This window comes from Phascolarctos cinereus, unplaced genomic scaffold, assembly GCF_003287225.1.
Source record: "Phascolarctos cinereus isolate Bilbo 61053 unplaced genomic scaffold, phaCin_HiC Scaffold_726;HRSCAF=1367, whole genome shotgun sequence".
Classification (NCBI taxonomy): Eukaryota; Metazoa; Chordata; class Mammalia; order Diprotodontia; family Phascolarctidae; genus Phascolarctos; species Phascolarctos cinereus.
The window spans coordinates 53829968-53847480 of record NW_027556098.1 but is presented as its reverse complement, the minus strand read 5'-3'; the positions used below and the strand labels follow the sequence as shown (position 1 = coordinate 53847480).

Below are 17513 nucleotides of genomic sequence, written 5' to 3'. Positions count from 1 at the left end.
AAACAGGGGGATTCTTTGGCCTTTTTAAAACTGAAATTGATGTTATTCCTCTGCCAGTGGTACCCAAGGAACTGTTTTGTTCCATTTCCTCCCCTTTCAGGCAGAGCCCCATTTATGTTTAGATCTGGTGTGCTGCCACTAAGAATCATTGTCATTACCACCAGTGTCTAAGGCCTGGCCAAATTTAGCAGCTGTGTGTTTAATGCCTACTCTCACTAAGGTTTATTTCCTTGACAACATCTTCTCCTTTGGACCAAGTTTTATTCCCTCTCCTTTATTTTTTTCTTGTTCAGAAAAGTTCCCTTGTAGTCCTGTGGAGATTAAAACCAAGGGTGGGATAGTGTAGTGAGAGGAGGTATGAAACAGAAACTTGGGAGATGGAAATGGGCGTTGGAGGGGTGGGGTGGTTTTCACCATAAATTATAGGATCAGATAAGTTATTAGGATGGTCACCACTCCCCCAGCCCCTAAGCCAACTCACCCCGAGCCTCACCCACCCTTAGTATTTAAAATGGAATACCTAGGTGGCCCAACAGGACCCCCTGACCCCTATATCCTGTTCCTTTCTCCATGCTTTGCTGCCAGTTTCCTCGATAAAAGGAGAGAGTGAGAGATAATTAACAAAAAACATGGCCCCAGGACAATTGAACAACTGGCCTTGGCCGGCAAGAAATTTATCCTGGTTTTCTAGGTGAACTTTCTCCCATCAATCTTTCCTTTAACCCCTGTGTTAGTGGAAGCAATAGGAACACCCCCTCCCATCCCCTGAGCAATTGCTTTCTTTTGACTGGAAACAAAAAGAAGGGATCGGAGAGCGCTGAGGTAAAATCTGGGTGGTATAGTGCGCCTCACAATGCCCCCACTGTGTCACTGGCAATAGCTGGTGTTTTACAACAGGGGAGGGGAGAGCATGAATAGGCTGATGATGTGAAACAATCCGACTGATTCAGGCCTACAAACCCATCTTCTGTTCCACTAGGGCCTGAACAAAAAAGAGAAAACCAGGGGGAAAGTACAAATTAAAACAAAATGAATTAATTTTTAAAATATTTCATCCAGGGGAGGAAAGAATTTTTAAACAACCTTTCTGGGGATTTTTTTGGACCTTGTCTGACAAAACTTAGAGAGAGCTCATGGAGATAAATTTGAGGGATTTCTTTGATTAAAGAGTAAAGTACAATAGGCCATACAACTAAGATTCTCTCTCTCTCTCTCTCTCTCTCTCTCTCTCTCTCTCTCTCTCTCTCTCCATTCCTCTTCCTAGCAGTAGTAAAACATGACTAGTAGTGGGGTTGGAAGTGCTGGTGACAATACCCACCCACTTAAGGTCCCCTTAAGAGTGTATTATAGTTAGAGAAAATATTTGTGCTCTGAAGATGACACTCTCCATTTTGTTAATGGCTCTTGTTTGGTCATGATAATCACCCTCACCAACAAACTGCTATGAAGAGTGTGCTGCTTTCTAATTAATGGGCATTCTTAGCAAAAACATTCTTTTCACGGCAGCCAAAGCATTACCATTGTGCTCTATTGGGAGAATAGAAAGCAGAATGAATATGAGGGAATTCAATATTATAAATTACCATTAAAACAAAGACAGAAAGATCCTTCTCTGCCCCAGGTCACTGCTACCCCCAATAAATTAGGACTCAGTTTGGTGGAAAAAATAGAAGTGAGATTAATGTTACAAGAGTTCTTCCCATAAACAGTAAGGTTAGGAACTCTCTACTGCCTCTTCTACCCCCCAACCCCATCAATCTAATAAATTGAGCACATACTATGAAACGGAAACATTCTTCATGATCATCAGTGTTTCCTAATTTCATCATTATGTCATCGTGTAATAACTACCAAGTGGACATAAAGATGAATAAAACCTATAAAACCTGCCTCTAAGTAACAGATGAGTACACAAAACAGCTATATTACAAGGTAATGGGTGGTAAATTACTCAAGAGGAATAAAAACCAAGTGCTAAGAAGGTTCAGAGGAGGAGGAGATCACAGCTTGTTGGGGAAGATCAGGGAATAGAACATGGAAGAAGTGCACTTGAGTGGGGTCTTGAAAGTTAGATAAGATAAAAATGGAAATTGTGGAAGGAAAGCATTCTAGGAATGGAATTCCAGGGGAAAAGTATAAATGTGGAACCTTGGGGAAAACTGCCATTAATCCAATTTGGCTGGAATGAATAGAAAAGATGAGATTAAAGAATTGGGTCGGGGCCAATTTATGAAGTATCTTGAATGGGAAGTGGAGGAATTTAAACTGCAAGTGATACTCTATGAAGAATCACTAAAAGTTTTAGAACAGAGAACTGATAGATGAGTGTGAATCTGACTCTTTTCGCCTTCTTTTAAAAGTCTCTGTACCTGAGGTGTTTCTAGCTCATTCACTTATGTTTCTAAAGTGCTCTAGTGGGCCAGCAAATTTATAATAATCCATAATGGAATATAAAAAATCTATGATAAGTAATATAATTAAACTCTATAAGTGGACTCTAAGAAGAGAAAAATAGTAAGATGCCTCACACAACAATAATTTGCTTAACTATTTTTATTTTAACCAGTAAACCAAACCAACAAACCCACTCTGCATAGGTAATACTCCTCCCATTTGGAATATATGCTGGACATTCTCCATGATAGTGGCCAACATCTTTAATGTATTATTGGATACTCAGAGGTTTACCTCTGAGACTGTGACCATTAGGTCCAAATGTGAGGGCTTCACTGCTATTTGTTGTATTCCTTGAAATTTTATCCTTAAATGTCCTCAGAATGACCTCTCTTTCTATAGACTTATTTTTTCTTCTGCCAGTCTGATAATTGTCTTATAAGATGATCCTGCTCATAAATTCCACCATCTTCCTCTCTAAGATTTAGAAATGGCATTTCTAAACCTACACTGCCCTCAACTGCCATATTCCCCAGCTTGGCAAGGTGATCAAATATTTGCTTGTTGAGGTGATTTCTAGGTCTTTTTGGTCTCATGGCTATGGCAACTGATTTACATTTACTAAAAACTTCCTTAGTTAATAGCAGTTGTTTGTGTTGATGGCTGGTTGTTAATGTTTTTTAAAATTCAATTCTCATATTTTAATGTCAATAGCTAACTTAACTAGATCAAATTGGAGTTACTTTAATTGCATGCTCTATCATCTCAGCTTTCTTTTTCTGACTTGGTATAGATTTTTATCTTTGATGCAACAAATGGAAAGTCTGTTGTGCATAGACAGATGATTTTCACATTGGTAGCCAGGTCTTTCCTCTCCTTTTTAAAAATTTCATGTGTTGTGAGAGTCAATGCTTCCTTTTTCTAGTACTTCCACTCTTCCTAAAGATAAATGAGTTTTCTATGTATAAGTCCATAAATCTTCTTTAATTTCTTACTCTTGATATGTATTTTCCAATATAGTTTTGGGAATGCCTCATACTAACCTTTGCATCAAATCATTGTGTATTAATTTTATATGTTTTTAATATGGTTTCATCTATTTAGATGGGGGAATGTGAAAATAGCAATCTCTTTCATTTTATAAATGCTAATCACGAGCACTATAAGGTAAAATTAACAAGTGTCCTATGAAATCTCTATTTCTGCCTTTGGTTGTAGAATCAAGCCAATTCCAGTGACTTCTATATTTGCCTTTCCAAATAAGACCTGTGAGCCATTTTTTCCCCTTTAGTTAGAATTTCCTTTTGTCTTCTGGCTTCATTTATAGTGAGAATGTTAATTCTGATATAATTTAGTTTCTCTAGTAGTACATCCACTTATTGGTCATTGTACAAAGAGCACACATTTAGTGTTCCTGAGCGTTGTTAAAGTTTTTCAGTTGTTTTTCAGTCATATCAGACTCTTTGTGACCTCATTTGGGGTTTTCTTGGCAAAAATGCTGGAGTAGTTTGTCAATTGCTTCTCCAGCTCATTTTATAGATGATGAAACTGAGGCAAAAAGGGTTAGGTGAGTTGCCCAGGGTCACATAGTTAGTAAGCGTCCGAGGCCAGATTTGAACTCATGAAGATGAGTCTTCCTGGTTCCAAGTCCAGTTCCAAGTACAGATAGTCTAAAAATGGTGTGATTCTTAACATCTACTGCTACATTTTCTACTTCTCTAATCCTCTCATTGCAGAAGAGGGAGGAAACCATGTAGGACTGACGATCCTTTTGTATATTTCTTTTCTTCTCAGGTTGCCATTACCAAGTGACTAAACTACTATTGAAAATCTCTGTGATTAGCTAGGTAAGTACTAGAAAAGCAAAAACAAATTGTTGCTGAGATTACAATCAAAGCCTTTACAACATGGCAGAATCTGCTAAAACCTGTACTCTTTTGACATAGCCTTCAAAATCCACGGTCAGTTTCAGGCTATGAAAAGGCAGCAGAATAGGACTGTGGAGTACAATACAGGAGAAAGTATTAAGATGATGTAAGGGTGTGAGACAATGTTCCTTTCTTCCTGGATTGAGGAACAGGTAATGGAGACAATGAGGTCTAAGGGCAGCCCCCTTTCAGATTTAGAGTGGCCAAATTTGTAGCTTGTAAAGCATATGAAAGAGAATGGTCATTTGCATATGAAAAGGTCAAGATTGACAAAGAAATTTAGACTTGTTCCACTCTGCCCACTCCTTGGAGGGGGAGAAAGGTAGACCGAGAGGTTTAGAAGAGGAACAGACCCTGTCCTGCTTCTTCAACTGAGTAGAGACAACTATACTGAAAGGGTAAGTGAGCTTGGTGCCTAGAACCAGGATCTTGCTTATGAGACAGGAGGCCTAAGGGTGGAAAGCATTCTGTAGCTTTGTTAGTCATCAGCAATCTGGAGTATGGTCTCTGCTTCGTTCCGGAAGAGTTTAACAGCACCCTGGGCCAGGATTTCAGCTCAGACCAAGGTTAGGGATGTGAATGCTAGGACCAAACAACATAGATGATGTGCCCAGGGAATCTAGCAGAGAAACTCAACCAGCAGAGAAATGAGGAGCCATCATGAGAAAATATTTGGGTCCTATGTCCTGGAGGTTCAAGTTGCCTTGGCCACATGAGCTCCCTGCAATCATGGCTCTTATGTAGTGCATGTTACGTATATGTCCATTTTTCCTGCTGATATTGTGCATATTTATGGAAGAGTAAACCCTCAGTTTAGAGGAAAAGTATTTTGTATCTGCTCTGCTTACTAGGTTATTTCTTGAAATCTCGCCACTGCGAGCTAATTGTGCCTTTTTGCTGTCCATTAAGGAGAGTGTAAGTTAAGTAAGTCCCAGAGAAGTTAGGGGACCCATATCAGAAGTGCCCCACATATGTGGCCTGCAGTACGCTCAAGTGCTGCAAAACCAGATTAAAATTTCATTGGGAAACATTTAACAAATCCTTTTTAAAAAACACAACAGAACATAGATAATGTTAATATGTCATTTTCTAAGCCAACATGTGGCTCAGGAATTCTACTGTCCCCTATTTCTATTTGAGTTTGATGCTACTGACCCATATCATACCTTAGTGAGGTTGCTTGGTCAATTTTAGAGACATGGAAACAGAGACATCCAGAGGTGAAACAAATTCCAACCTTATAAAGAGATTAGCAAGAGGAGGGGCAGCTAGGCGGCACAGTGGATAAAGCATTGGCCCTGGAGTCACGAGGACCTGAGTTCAAATCTTGTCTCAGACCAAACACTTGACACTTACTAGCTTGTGTGGCTCTTGACAAGTCACTTAACCCTGTTGCCTAGCAAAAAAAAAAAAAAGAGAGAGAGAGAGATTAGCAAGAGGATAAATTATGAACACTAAATCAGTCAAGAAGCATTTATTAAGCTCTTGCTATGTTCTAGGATAAGTGAAACCAACCCTGTTTTCATGGAGTTGGCATTCTAACATGTGTATGTATGTGTATGTATGCTTCATCAGTGTATATGTAAGGGTATACGTATGTGAACATTGAGATGTATGTTTGTGTGTGTGCCTATTTTCATGTAAGTGTGTAATTGTGCTGTGTATGAGTGTGTACATATTTTTCCACATCTCTGCTTTTGGAATCCTTGGTTTCCTTCAAGTATGAATTCAAGTTCTTACATCTACATGAGGTCCTTCCTGACTAGCTCTGCTGCTAGTTGTGGAGGAAGGGTGGGAATATCAGGTGCTGTGCTAAGTGACTTACAAACATTTCATTTGATCTTCACAGCAACTGTGGGAGGGAGAGGCTGTTATTTTCCCAATTTTACTGTTAAGGAAACTGAAGTAAACAGTGGTTTAAATCACTTGCCCAGAGGCACACAGTGTAAGTGTCTGAGACCAGATTCAAATTCTGGTCTTGCAGACTCCAGACTCTATCCATTGTACCAGTAGCTGCCTCCTTTTGTCATTTTGATTGTATGTAGATGTAGATGTATTGCATGTGTATTTATATGAGTATTGAAATGCACATGTATATATGTACATGTATATGTACACACATGTACATAAAGTAGCTAACATTTACATTGCCCTTTAATGTTTACAAAGAACTTTACAAATATTATCTTGTTTGATTCTCACAACTTGTGAGAACATGCTACGATTATCCTCATTTTACAGATGAGGAAACAGAGGTTAAGTGACTTATCCAGGGTTGTACAAGAGCGAATGCCTGAGGCAAAATTCAGTCCCGTACTCTATCCACTACACTACATCTATATATCTGCATGTGTAAATGTATATGTACCTGTGCATCAACATATACATGTATATGTATATATACGTATACATATACATATCTATATATCTCTATCTCTATCTCTATCTATCTATCTATCTATATGTAATATATATATATATATTATATATATATATATATATATATATATATATATATATATATATATATATATATATATACACACACACACACATGTATATGTATATGGAAATCAGGGAGTCCAATAGACAGAGTTGAAGAAAGAGTACATTTCAGGGATGGGTATCAGTCATCCCCAAGACATGGAGGCAAAAGAGGGAGTGGTCATATGTGCAGAGTAGTGAGTGGACGAGTTTGTCTGGATTCCAGAGTATATGGAGTAAAGTAATGTGCACAAAAAAGGACCAGGTTGTGAAAGTCTTTAAATGGCAAATAGAGGGTTTTATATTTGATCCTGTGATAGGGAGCCACTGGAGTTTATTGCATAGAGGAGTGACATGGTCAGACCTATACTTTAGGAAAATCCCTTTGGCGGCCAAATGGAGAATGCATTGGGATTAGGAGGAGGTTTGAGCCAAGGAGACTATTGCAATAGTCTAAATGAGAAGTCATAGGGCCTGAAATAGGGTAGCAGTTGTGTGAGTGGAGAGCAGGGGACATATTTAAGAGTTTATGTAGAGATCAAAGAACTGAGATCTGGAAACTGATTGTCTATGTGGGGTGAACGAGAATACATAACAGCAAGGTTGCAGACCTGGTGACTGGTAGATTAGTGCTGTTTTACACAGTACTAGTGTAGTTCAGAAGAAGGTTTGGCTCCAGGAGAAAGATAATGAGTTCTGTTTTGAAGATGTTGAGTTTGGGATACTTCCAGGATATCCAATTTGAAACATCTAATAGGTATTTGGTAATGTACCTGAAACATAAAAGAAGATCTGTGGTTGGATATATAGTCTGGCAGTCACCTGCATAGAGACAGTAATCGAACTCATGGGAGCTGATGAGATAGCATAGAGAGAAAAGAGCAGAGGGCTCAAGATATTGAACCTTGAGGTACACCCCACAGTTAGTAGATGTGAATCTGATAATGGCCCAGCAAAGGAGACTGAGAAGGAGTGGACAGGCAGATAGAAAGAGAATCAGAAGAGAGGTCAAAGAGGATGAAGTTAAGAGGTGAGACCATTTGATTTGACAATTAAAAGGTAATTGGTGAGTTTGGAGAGAATAGTTTCACTTGAATGATAGGGTGAGAAGCCAGATTGGAGGAAATTGAGAAAGCTCTTTACTCTCAGCTTCAGGAGAAATAATGAAGTCTGATCATATGTATGAAGGATGACTACCTGGTAAAAAAAAATTTTTAAAAAGGATCCTTCTGATTACACTTGTAATGTTGGAGATGCTTGGAATGGGTGTATCCAAGACAACATATACTGAGTATACCAACTCAGATAAGGTATTGCTCTTCTTATACAAGTAGACAATTTGCTTGTTGAAAAAAGAATAAAATGAAATTTTGAGACAAAAATAAGAAAGAAAAATAAAACAATTGTCTAAAGAAAAACAAATTATCTTTTGGAGAATGTAAGGAGCTTCCTTTTCATATACAAACAGTTTGGTTGCCAAAGTGGACCAAAGAATCTTTTTGTTTATGAAAAACTTATAGAGTCAAGTGTGAAGACACATAAAATGTGAGGGAAAGCATATCATCAGGAGGATCATATTGAGTATTGAGGAGTCTTGTGTGAGGACAAAGAAAGGACTCAAGTTGCAGGACTTTGAATTCCTCAGTTCATTTGGATGCAACCACTTTTAGAATTTATTTTTTTTATTTTTTTTTTAGGCAGTTCGGTTTAAGTGACTTGCCCAGGGTCACACAGGTAGTAAGTGTCAAGTGTTTGATCTGAGGCTGGATTTGAACTCAGGTACTCCTGACTTCAGGGCCAGTGCTCTATCCACTGCACCACCTAGCTGCCACTCACTTTTAGAATTTAGAATTAGAAGTAGAAGTAAAAGTCACAAAGTGGCAAAAAAAACACAGATAATGGTTTGGAAATGAGGGGATGATTAAGTAAGGGCTGTTGGTTTCATAACTAAATCATTAAGAATTTTACTTCATAAGAGAAAAATGAATCACTGAACATGAGGAGATTCTGATTTGAGCCAGAGAGAGTCCAACTGGAAGGGGCTGAGTTGAGAAGATGGCAGGAGAGTCAGCTAATATGGAATCTATTATGCTACCTCTCTTATGCCAGATGGTAAAACCAGTATCCTTCACCATTCACCTGGAATTAGTCATCTCTCCCTTTGACTTAGTGATAAACACAGTTACAATGCTCAAATATAAATAGAATTTTTTTTTATCTGTTACAGAAAATAACAACCCCCAAACAAGCTCCTTTTGGACATTTCTTGCTAACAACTTTGCCAAGTCAAAATAACTACCAGTTCCTACAGACCATGGGTCAGACAAAGCTGTACATTTGGCAAATACATCTTCAGAGGCTTGTCTTTTGACTCTTCTAAGTTGCCCAACCCTGAGCATCTGCTTGTTGAAGAACTAAATGATTTCATCAACTTTCCTTTTCCTTTCTGTAGCTCTGGTAGACTCTTCCTTTTTCTCTTCTTTTTCCCTCCTTCTTCCCCTCCTACCCCAAAATCAGAAAACAAAACAAAAAACTTGCTACCTCAGAAGTATCCTCAGTTCTCAAAGTCATCTCCAACCTAATGTAGCTAATGGACACAAATGAAGAGTCATTTCAGCAGTACTGTAGAAACTGGCTGCCCAACTATTCAACAGGGAATTTCTCTGGCTAAGATGAGCCTCCTGAGAGGTATACCATTTAGAAGACAACCAGGAAAGAGGGAAAAGAAAAGGAAGACAGTTTGAGAGAAGCCTTAAATAATTCTTACGCCTAAACAGATTTTTTTTTAAATTTCAAGTAACATCTATTCAGTTTCTCTAATCAGTTTCAAAGGCCTTGTAAGGCTCCCGTTACCATTGTGTGGCTGGTAGTTCTATGTCACAACTAATTACTGCCTAATAGCCGTTGCGGGGACAAAATCTCCTGTTTAAAAGAAATCTATTTCGTCTTGCATTCAGACCTAATCTGACCCTGAATGGTGGAGATTACATGAGGTAATACAGCAGTTATTTCTACCTGCTGCAGTTCATAAGCTCCATCTCCAGCTGAGGCAGCCACCCCCTCCTCCTTTACAAAGATTATTTGTCATTAAAATGTTCTCTCTCTCTCGCACTCACTCTTTCTCTCACTCTCTCGCTTTCTCGCTCTCTGGCTCTCTCTTTTAAATCTGGATGTTGCCTGCACTTTGAGAAAGGTTTTTGAAGAAAGATTAGCAGGATTAGGAAAGGTTCACATATGTTCAGTTTCACTATTGGTATTCAAGACATCACAACTCTGCCACCACCCAGGAAGCACAGGAAAAATCAGAAAAAGGGAGCAGAAGAGGCCTCTAGGACAGGAAAAGGGGGTAGGGGGAGGGAGAAAGCTCTCCACTAACTAAAGGAATGTTTGAGTCAAAGGCAGATCAAGGAATATTTGCATTCTGGGAACATTCCCAGATGTTTTGCTAGAAATTTTGTTTTCACCTTTGTTTAAATCTTTACTCTCCATGTTGCCTTGGAGGGATCATTTTCCCTGGAATAATCAACAAACTTGGTGAAAGGGGCATCAGAAGTGCTACAAGGATTTCACCATTCGATGAAATTTCCAACATCTTTAATCTCCTTCCACTTCCCCCAGCCCAAATCATTCCTCTTACCCTGACCATCAACCTTCTCCAACTTAATAGTAAAAAACCGTGGAGGATGGGTTCCTATAACTAAGAGAGGAAACACATGACAAAGATCCATCAGTTTTGCCAAGTTATATTTCATCTCAACAACAGCGCTTACTGAGTATCTGCACTTATTGAGAAACTGTACGAGACACTGAAGGGACATATTTAGAAAATGAAACAAGATACTATCTCTGGTGTGTCCATACCCCTTGACCTAAAAATCCTACTGCTAGGCACATCTCTCATGGAGATCAAAGATAGAAAGAAATATCCCACCCACACTAATTCAGAGCAGTGCTTTGTAGAGCAAAGAACTAGAACCAATGTCGATGTCCAACAACTAGGAATAGCCAAACAAATTGTGGTTAATGAGTTGTAATGGAATATTACTATTTGTAAGAAATATTAAATTGCATGAATTCAGAAAAACATCAGAAGATTTATTTGAACTGATCAGTAGTAAAGTAGAACCAGTAAAATAATACACATAATGACTATAAAAGGGTGTATGGGCAGCAGTCTCATTTCAATTAATGTAGTCACAGGAGATCCAAACTTCTCAACTGACTCAATCGGTTAACAGAGTAATAAACTAGATGTTAATGAATTCTTTTATAACCAAAGTGTGAATGAGCTCTGAGTCAATTTGAAAGGACTATAGTGCTTTGACCATTGGATACCTCCACAAAAGTCTTTCTCCAATGCTTCTGGGTTTTCAAAACAGATCAAAAGATCTAGTAGGTACTACCAGGAATAGATTTAGTCTGTTTTCTAAGAACCACTCTATCTGACTAATCCCAAAGTGGTACATCACTAATAATACATTGGCCACCTGACAATAAAACTTTTTTGTCTATGACAACCCATGAAACAGGGAAAAATAAAAATCACCATCAGTACTATGCCGTCTCCTTTCATTTCTATAGTTATGATAGTAGAGTGGTGGGAAAGGGAACAGAGGACACTAGGAAGAATAGTTTTTACTATCTGTAGTCATATGAAAAAGTGTTCTAAATCATTGTTGGTTAGAGAAATGCAAATTAAAGCAACTCTGAGGTACCACCTCATACCTATCAGATTGGCTAATATGATAGAAAATAAAAATGATAAATGTTGGAGAGGATATGGGAAAATTAGGACAATAATGCACTATTGGTGAAGCTGTGAACTGATCCAACAACTCTGGAGAGCAATTTGGAATGATTCCCAAAAGGCAATCAAATTGTGCATACCCTTTGATCCAGCAATACCACTACCAGGTCTGTATCCCAAAGAGATTTTTTTTTTTTAAAAAAAGGGAAAGAACCTATTTGTATAAAAATATTTTTAATAGCTCTTTTTGTGGCAGCAAAGAATTGGAAATTGAGGGAATGCCCATCAATTGGGGAATGGCTGACCAAGTTGTGGCATATAAATGTAATGAAATGTTATTGTGCTATAAGAAATGGCAGATTTCAGGAAAACCTGGAAAGACTTACATGAACTGATGCAACATGAAGTGAGTAGAACCAGGAGAATATTGTACACAGTAACAACAACATTGTATGATGATTAACTATGGATGGCTTAGCTTTTCTCAGCAAAACAGTGATCCAAGACAATTCCAAAGAACTCATGAAGAAAAATGCTATTCACATCTGAAGAAAGAACTGATAGCTGAATGCTGATTGAAGCATACTATTTTCACTCTATTTTTTCATGGTTTTTTCCTTCTAGACTGTTTCTTTTTCACAACATGACTAATACTGAAATATGTTTTATATGATTGAACATATATAACCTATATCAAAGGACAGAGGGAGGAAGGAAAAAATTTGGAACTCAAAAAAATTTTTTAATGTATGTTAAAATATATCTTTACCTGTAATTGGAAAAAATAAAATATTACTTAAAAAAGAAAAAAATGCTTTTAGACTATAAACAAATATTAATTTCGTCCTTAGTGTTCTAATATAGAATTTCTGTAATTATTAGTGATTTAGAGCTATTGATACTTTTGCTTATCATTTATACTTGGGAGAATTACTTTTCTTCTTACAAATTTGAATCAGTTCTTTATATAGCTTAGAAATGGCTCTTATCAGAGAAACTTGATGTAGAGGTTTTTTTTCCACAGTTGCTTGTATCTTTTCTAATTTTAGCTGCATGTGTGTACAACTTTCTAATTTTCAGCAAAGTTGTCCATTTCATCTTCTATTATCCTTTCTGGCTTTTGTTTATTAATGAACCATCTCTTTATCCATGGATCTGAAAGATAATTTCTTTCTTGTTCCTGTAATTTATTTATGATGTCACTATCTCTGGTTTTGTATTCATTTTGAGCCTCTCTTGGCATATGGTGTGGGAGTCTATATCAAGCCAGGCTGCTTTCCAATTTTCTTAGTAGTTTTTGTTAAATAATGGATTCTTACTCCTATAAACAGGATCTTGGGTTTATCAAAAACTAAGCTATTATGTTCATTTACCCCTATGTGTAGTATATTTAATCTGTTCCATCGATAGACCTCTGTATTTATTAACCAGTACCAAATCATTTTAATACTTTGTAGAATTGTTTGTTAACCACTTTCTTTTCTATTTTTTAATTATTTCCATTGAGATTCTTGATGGTTTCTCAAAATGGATTTTGTCCTTTTTTTATAGTTTTATAAAGTAATCCTTTCAAAATTTGATTGGTATATCACTGAAAAAATAATTAATTTAGGTAGCATCACTTTTATTATATTGGCTCAGCCTACACATGAACAATTAATCTATTTCCATAAAAAGTGTTTTGTAGTTTTATTGATTTAATTCCTCTGTATACATGGTAGATAGACTCCCAAGTATTTTACATATTCCACAGTTATTTTAAACAGAATTTCTCTATCTTGAGTTTCTTTCTCTCTCTTCTTCCCCCCAATCTTTGACCATATTATCAGAGAGACCAGATCAGTAGAACACAATGCAGTGATTCAGAGTGGCACCCCAAGAACAAAGAGATGCACAATGATGGTCACTTAAGAAAGGGGGAAGCTTCAAGAAGCATGACTCTTTGTAGCAGAGAAAAATGTCACTATGTGCTCAAGAATGGACTTACAAGTCTTAAAGCGCCAGAAGCTGTAAGTTACCTCCCCCTTGCCCCAATCACGGCCGCCACCACCACCAATCCCTCATGTAATAAAGTGACAAGGGCTGGTTCCTTTATGGGAGAGAAGAGTGAGAAGTGAGGTCCAGGTGGTTTTGAGTGAATGAGGCCTCACATAGGGTTAGTTTCTGTAGTGATCCCAATACCTAAAGATTCAGAATTTCTCTTGAATCATTGCTGATTCCCTGAAAGTACAGTGATGATCTTCAAGACTGAAGACATTTAATACATTTATCACTTTATGGGTTGTCTAATACTACAGCTATTGAGTAATGTGTACTGTTTAGAATTACTAGAAATTCTTCATAGATCCAAATTAATTCACTCCCTAACTCCATAGGGTTAAGCACATCAAAGGGCAGCAGTTACAACTATAACTCCTAACTGTCAGTCCAAACTGCCCTTTCCTCAACATCACATTTGGCTCTGTAGTCTCTGTGGGAAAGCCTAGTGAAACAGGTATTATATTTCTCCCCATGGACAAAACTCTTCAGTCCCTTGAAAATTATTTGGAGAATACGTAAATTCACATTAATATCACAAGCTATAAAGCAAATCATCACTTGACAGGCTGCTTTAAATATGGATGAAAACAGGATGCCATTAGCAATAATAATATTAACAAATAATAATAGAATAAAACACATAAATAACTGTATTTACAAATCAAAACTGGTGCCTTATTTCATGACTTATGAACAATTTTTGCTCTAGTATTATATTTACATATGTATGTGAATATAAGTATAGATATTGATATATATTATAATATATAGATACATTACAGGTAAATATAGTAAATATACATAATCCAATATAGAAAGATGATAAGGAGACAGATAGATGGACAGATAGATAGATGGGGAGATAGAGATGAATAGATAGGTAGATAGATAAGCAGATAGATAGAAAGATAGGGAGAGAAATTTTTAAAAACCTAGGAAGAGAGGCAGAGAGATAGAAATAGACAGATGAACAGACAGATAGACAGACATATGGATAAATGAGCAGATAGATAGATAGATAGAGGAGGCAGTGTGATATAATTGAAGAAGACTTGAAGTTTGTGCCATAGGACCTGATTTCTAGTCCATGACCTATCATTTACCACTTCTGTAACTTTCAGCAAGTTACTTCACTTCTCAGTTTCCTCATCTATAAAATGGAAGTTAGCCAAGAGTATTTCCAACAGTCTCTTACCACTTAACATCTGTGGTCCTGTACAAAAAGGTTTTTTTTTAATTATTACAATGTGTATTTGTTTTATTTTTATTTACCATATTTAGTCTTTTCAGAAATGCTGAATAGTTAGCCAGTCCTTTCAAAGAGAACCCGCTTTTTGTTTGATCATTTTTAAAGTCTTTTTGGTTTCCAATTTATTTGTTTATCCTTTAACTTTCAATGTCCTCTTTCTGGTGCTTAGTAATCATTTCTTTTTCAATTTTGTTAATGTATGTTTTTAGGAATATACCTTTTTCCCTCAGGACTACTTTGGCTGTATCCCAGAAATGTTAGTATGTTGTTTCATCATTATCATCTTTTTCATATAATTATCCATTGTTTTAATGATTTGTTCTTTGATCTACTCATGATCTAGAATTTCGTTATCAAGTTTCCATTTTGGTCTGCACCTTTTGTTTGTGCTTCTTGACCTGGTTTTTTGTTTTTGTTTTTGTTTGTGTATTTTTGCATTCCTATTTTTATCACATTATGGTCTATAAAAGATGTTTACCAGTTCTGCCTTTTTACATTTATTTGCAATATCTTTGTACACTAATACAAATTTTGTGGTGCTAGGAAATGTGTATATTCTTTAATAGTCCCAAGATACCTCTAGATAGATCTAATTTCTTTAGCCATTTATTTCATTCTGTAATTTCCCTTCTGTTTATCTTTCTGTTAGTTTTGTCCTAAACCAAGAGAAGGACATTAAAAGCTTCTGCTATTACTGTGTTACTGTTTATGTTTCTTGTAGTTTAGTTAATTTTTCCTTCATGAATTTAGATGATAAAGTAACTTATAAGTGTATGAGATGATAAAGCACTTATAAGTTTGATATTGACACCGGTTTAATGTCTACGATTCTTTTCAGCACAGTGTAATTTTTTTTTGTTTATCTCTCTTAGATTAGAACTCCTTCATTTTTGGTTTCACATCATGTAATTCACAAGCTTCATTTCTTCCAAAGTTTTAGTCTCTTTCCTTATCAAGCCTGAAGGTCCGCATGCTGCTAATGAATAACAGATGATTAATTTGACTTACAGAGTCTTCTTCAAGTAGAATAGCTTTTAGTGACTGAAATGATCAAAGGAGGGTCAATCAGAGAGAGATGAATTAGAAGTTAAGAGCACAAATCCAAGTTTCGTAGTCAACGGCATAATGTCAAAATTGGCAGGCGTATCAGTGACCTGGCAAACAAGAGTTTGTGTAGGAAGGTTTAAAAAAGTGTGCACCATATGTGAGGACCCTGAATTACTATCCTGGATCTCCTTGCACTTAGACTGTGAGTAGCTCAAGCCTTGGGACAATATTTGTCATGGGTCTCCCAATCAAGCCTCTGCCAATGGACTCCACCATACCTGTATGAATCCCTTTATGTATGAGGACGTCTGTTGCTGCTCCCCACTTATGTCCCTTCACCCACACAGAAAGGTTGCTGATCTCTGGTTTGGACAATCCTCTAATTGTACAATTGAGAGTTAATTTTAGTTATACCTGTGAAGGAGATGGTTGTTTCCTCAGGGAGATCAGTTTACAGTCTACCAAAACTCTTTGTATTCTTTTTTCAACTTCTGGGAATCACAAAGCAAAATAATCACATCACATGCACTATTTTAAAAAATTTGCCATGTTTTGAAAGCACGATTGATGTAAATTTTCTGGGGCAGTCAGTGACCTTGGCATAGGTAGTTTTCACTGAAATAGCATTTCCTAAACTAATCCAGCCAATAAAAACTTAGGTGCAGGAAATATTATTGACAAAACCCATGCTTATTGAGGGATCTGATGGTATAAAGTCTCTCTTGAATGAAGAACACTTTGCAGCAACATAGACAAACTTAAGCCTATTTTATACTGAACAGTTTCCACAGATGGTGTTTTTGAAATATGTGCAATGTGGGTAGGGATGGCTCCTTTTTATAAGACTCTCCAGTGGCAGTTATAGGTGACAAGATACCTAATGACAAGACAGAGGAGCTGCTGCTTCCTGTGAACTTCACAGCTAATTCCTGAGCTTCATTTCATTCAGTTTTGGCTTTCTGCTCTTCCAAGTCTTTTTCCCCTGGAGCTCCTAATGAGGAATAGCAGATGATTGGTTTGACCTAAAGAGGTTCAGAGGCATGAAGGTGCCAACTCTAACCTGATTGTTAAAGGTATAAATCGGGGCTTGATTTACAATTCTGTGGTTAATATAAACTTAAGAAAATGATAGAGAAAAATGTTTGTAATGTAGATTAAACTTAAAAGTATGTTGTGAGTACATTTTGTTTTCAGAGAGCCAGTTGTTAAACATTTCGCAGCATCTTAGCGTCTCCATCTTCTGAGAGATTATGGGGTTGTTTATGAGCAGTGAAATGGCCAAAAAATCCAAAAACAGAGTCAATAAAAGATAAGACATTTTGGGAAGTCACATCCTTCATAGGGCCTTGCATTTTGTGGTATGAACTTGGGAAGGAAAAAAGAATATATAAAAAAGAACAGACAACAGAAATGAATTAATGAATTGACTAAAAAGCAATTATTAGGTGCCTTACTGTGTAAAGCACTGAGAATACTAATTCAAAAGCACTTGCCTTTAAGGACTTTTTTTTTCACATTAGTCATGTTGTAAGGAAGAATTAGAACTAATAGAGGGAACCACAAGAAAAGTGAAATAAAACAAAACAGAAGGAAAAAAAGAGAGGACTTGTGTTTTTAACAGACC

At 36.9% G+C, this 17513-nt stretch overlaps 1 long non-coding RNA gene across 1 annotated transcript in view; it reads left to right on the top strand.

Annotated features, from left to right (window-relative positions):
• Positions 1 to 17513, top strand: part of LOC110214781 (uncharacterized) — a 56625-nt gene that overhangs the window by 14024 nt on the left and 25088 nt on the right. The window contains exon 2 of the long non-coding RNA XR_002326371.2: positions 4189 to 4241. This is a non-coding gene — a long non-coding RNA (uncharacterized LOC110214781). The remainder of the gene's footprint in view (positions 1 to 4188; positions 4242 to 17513) is intronic.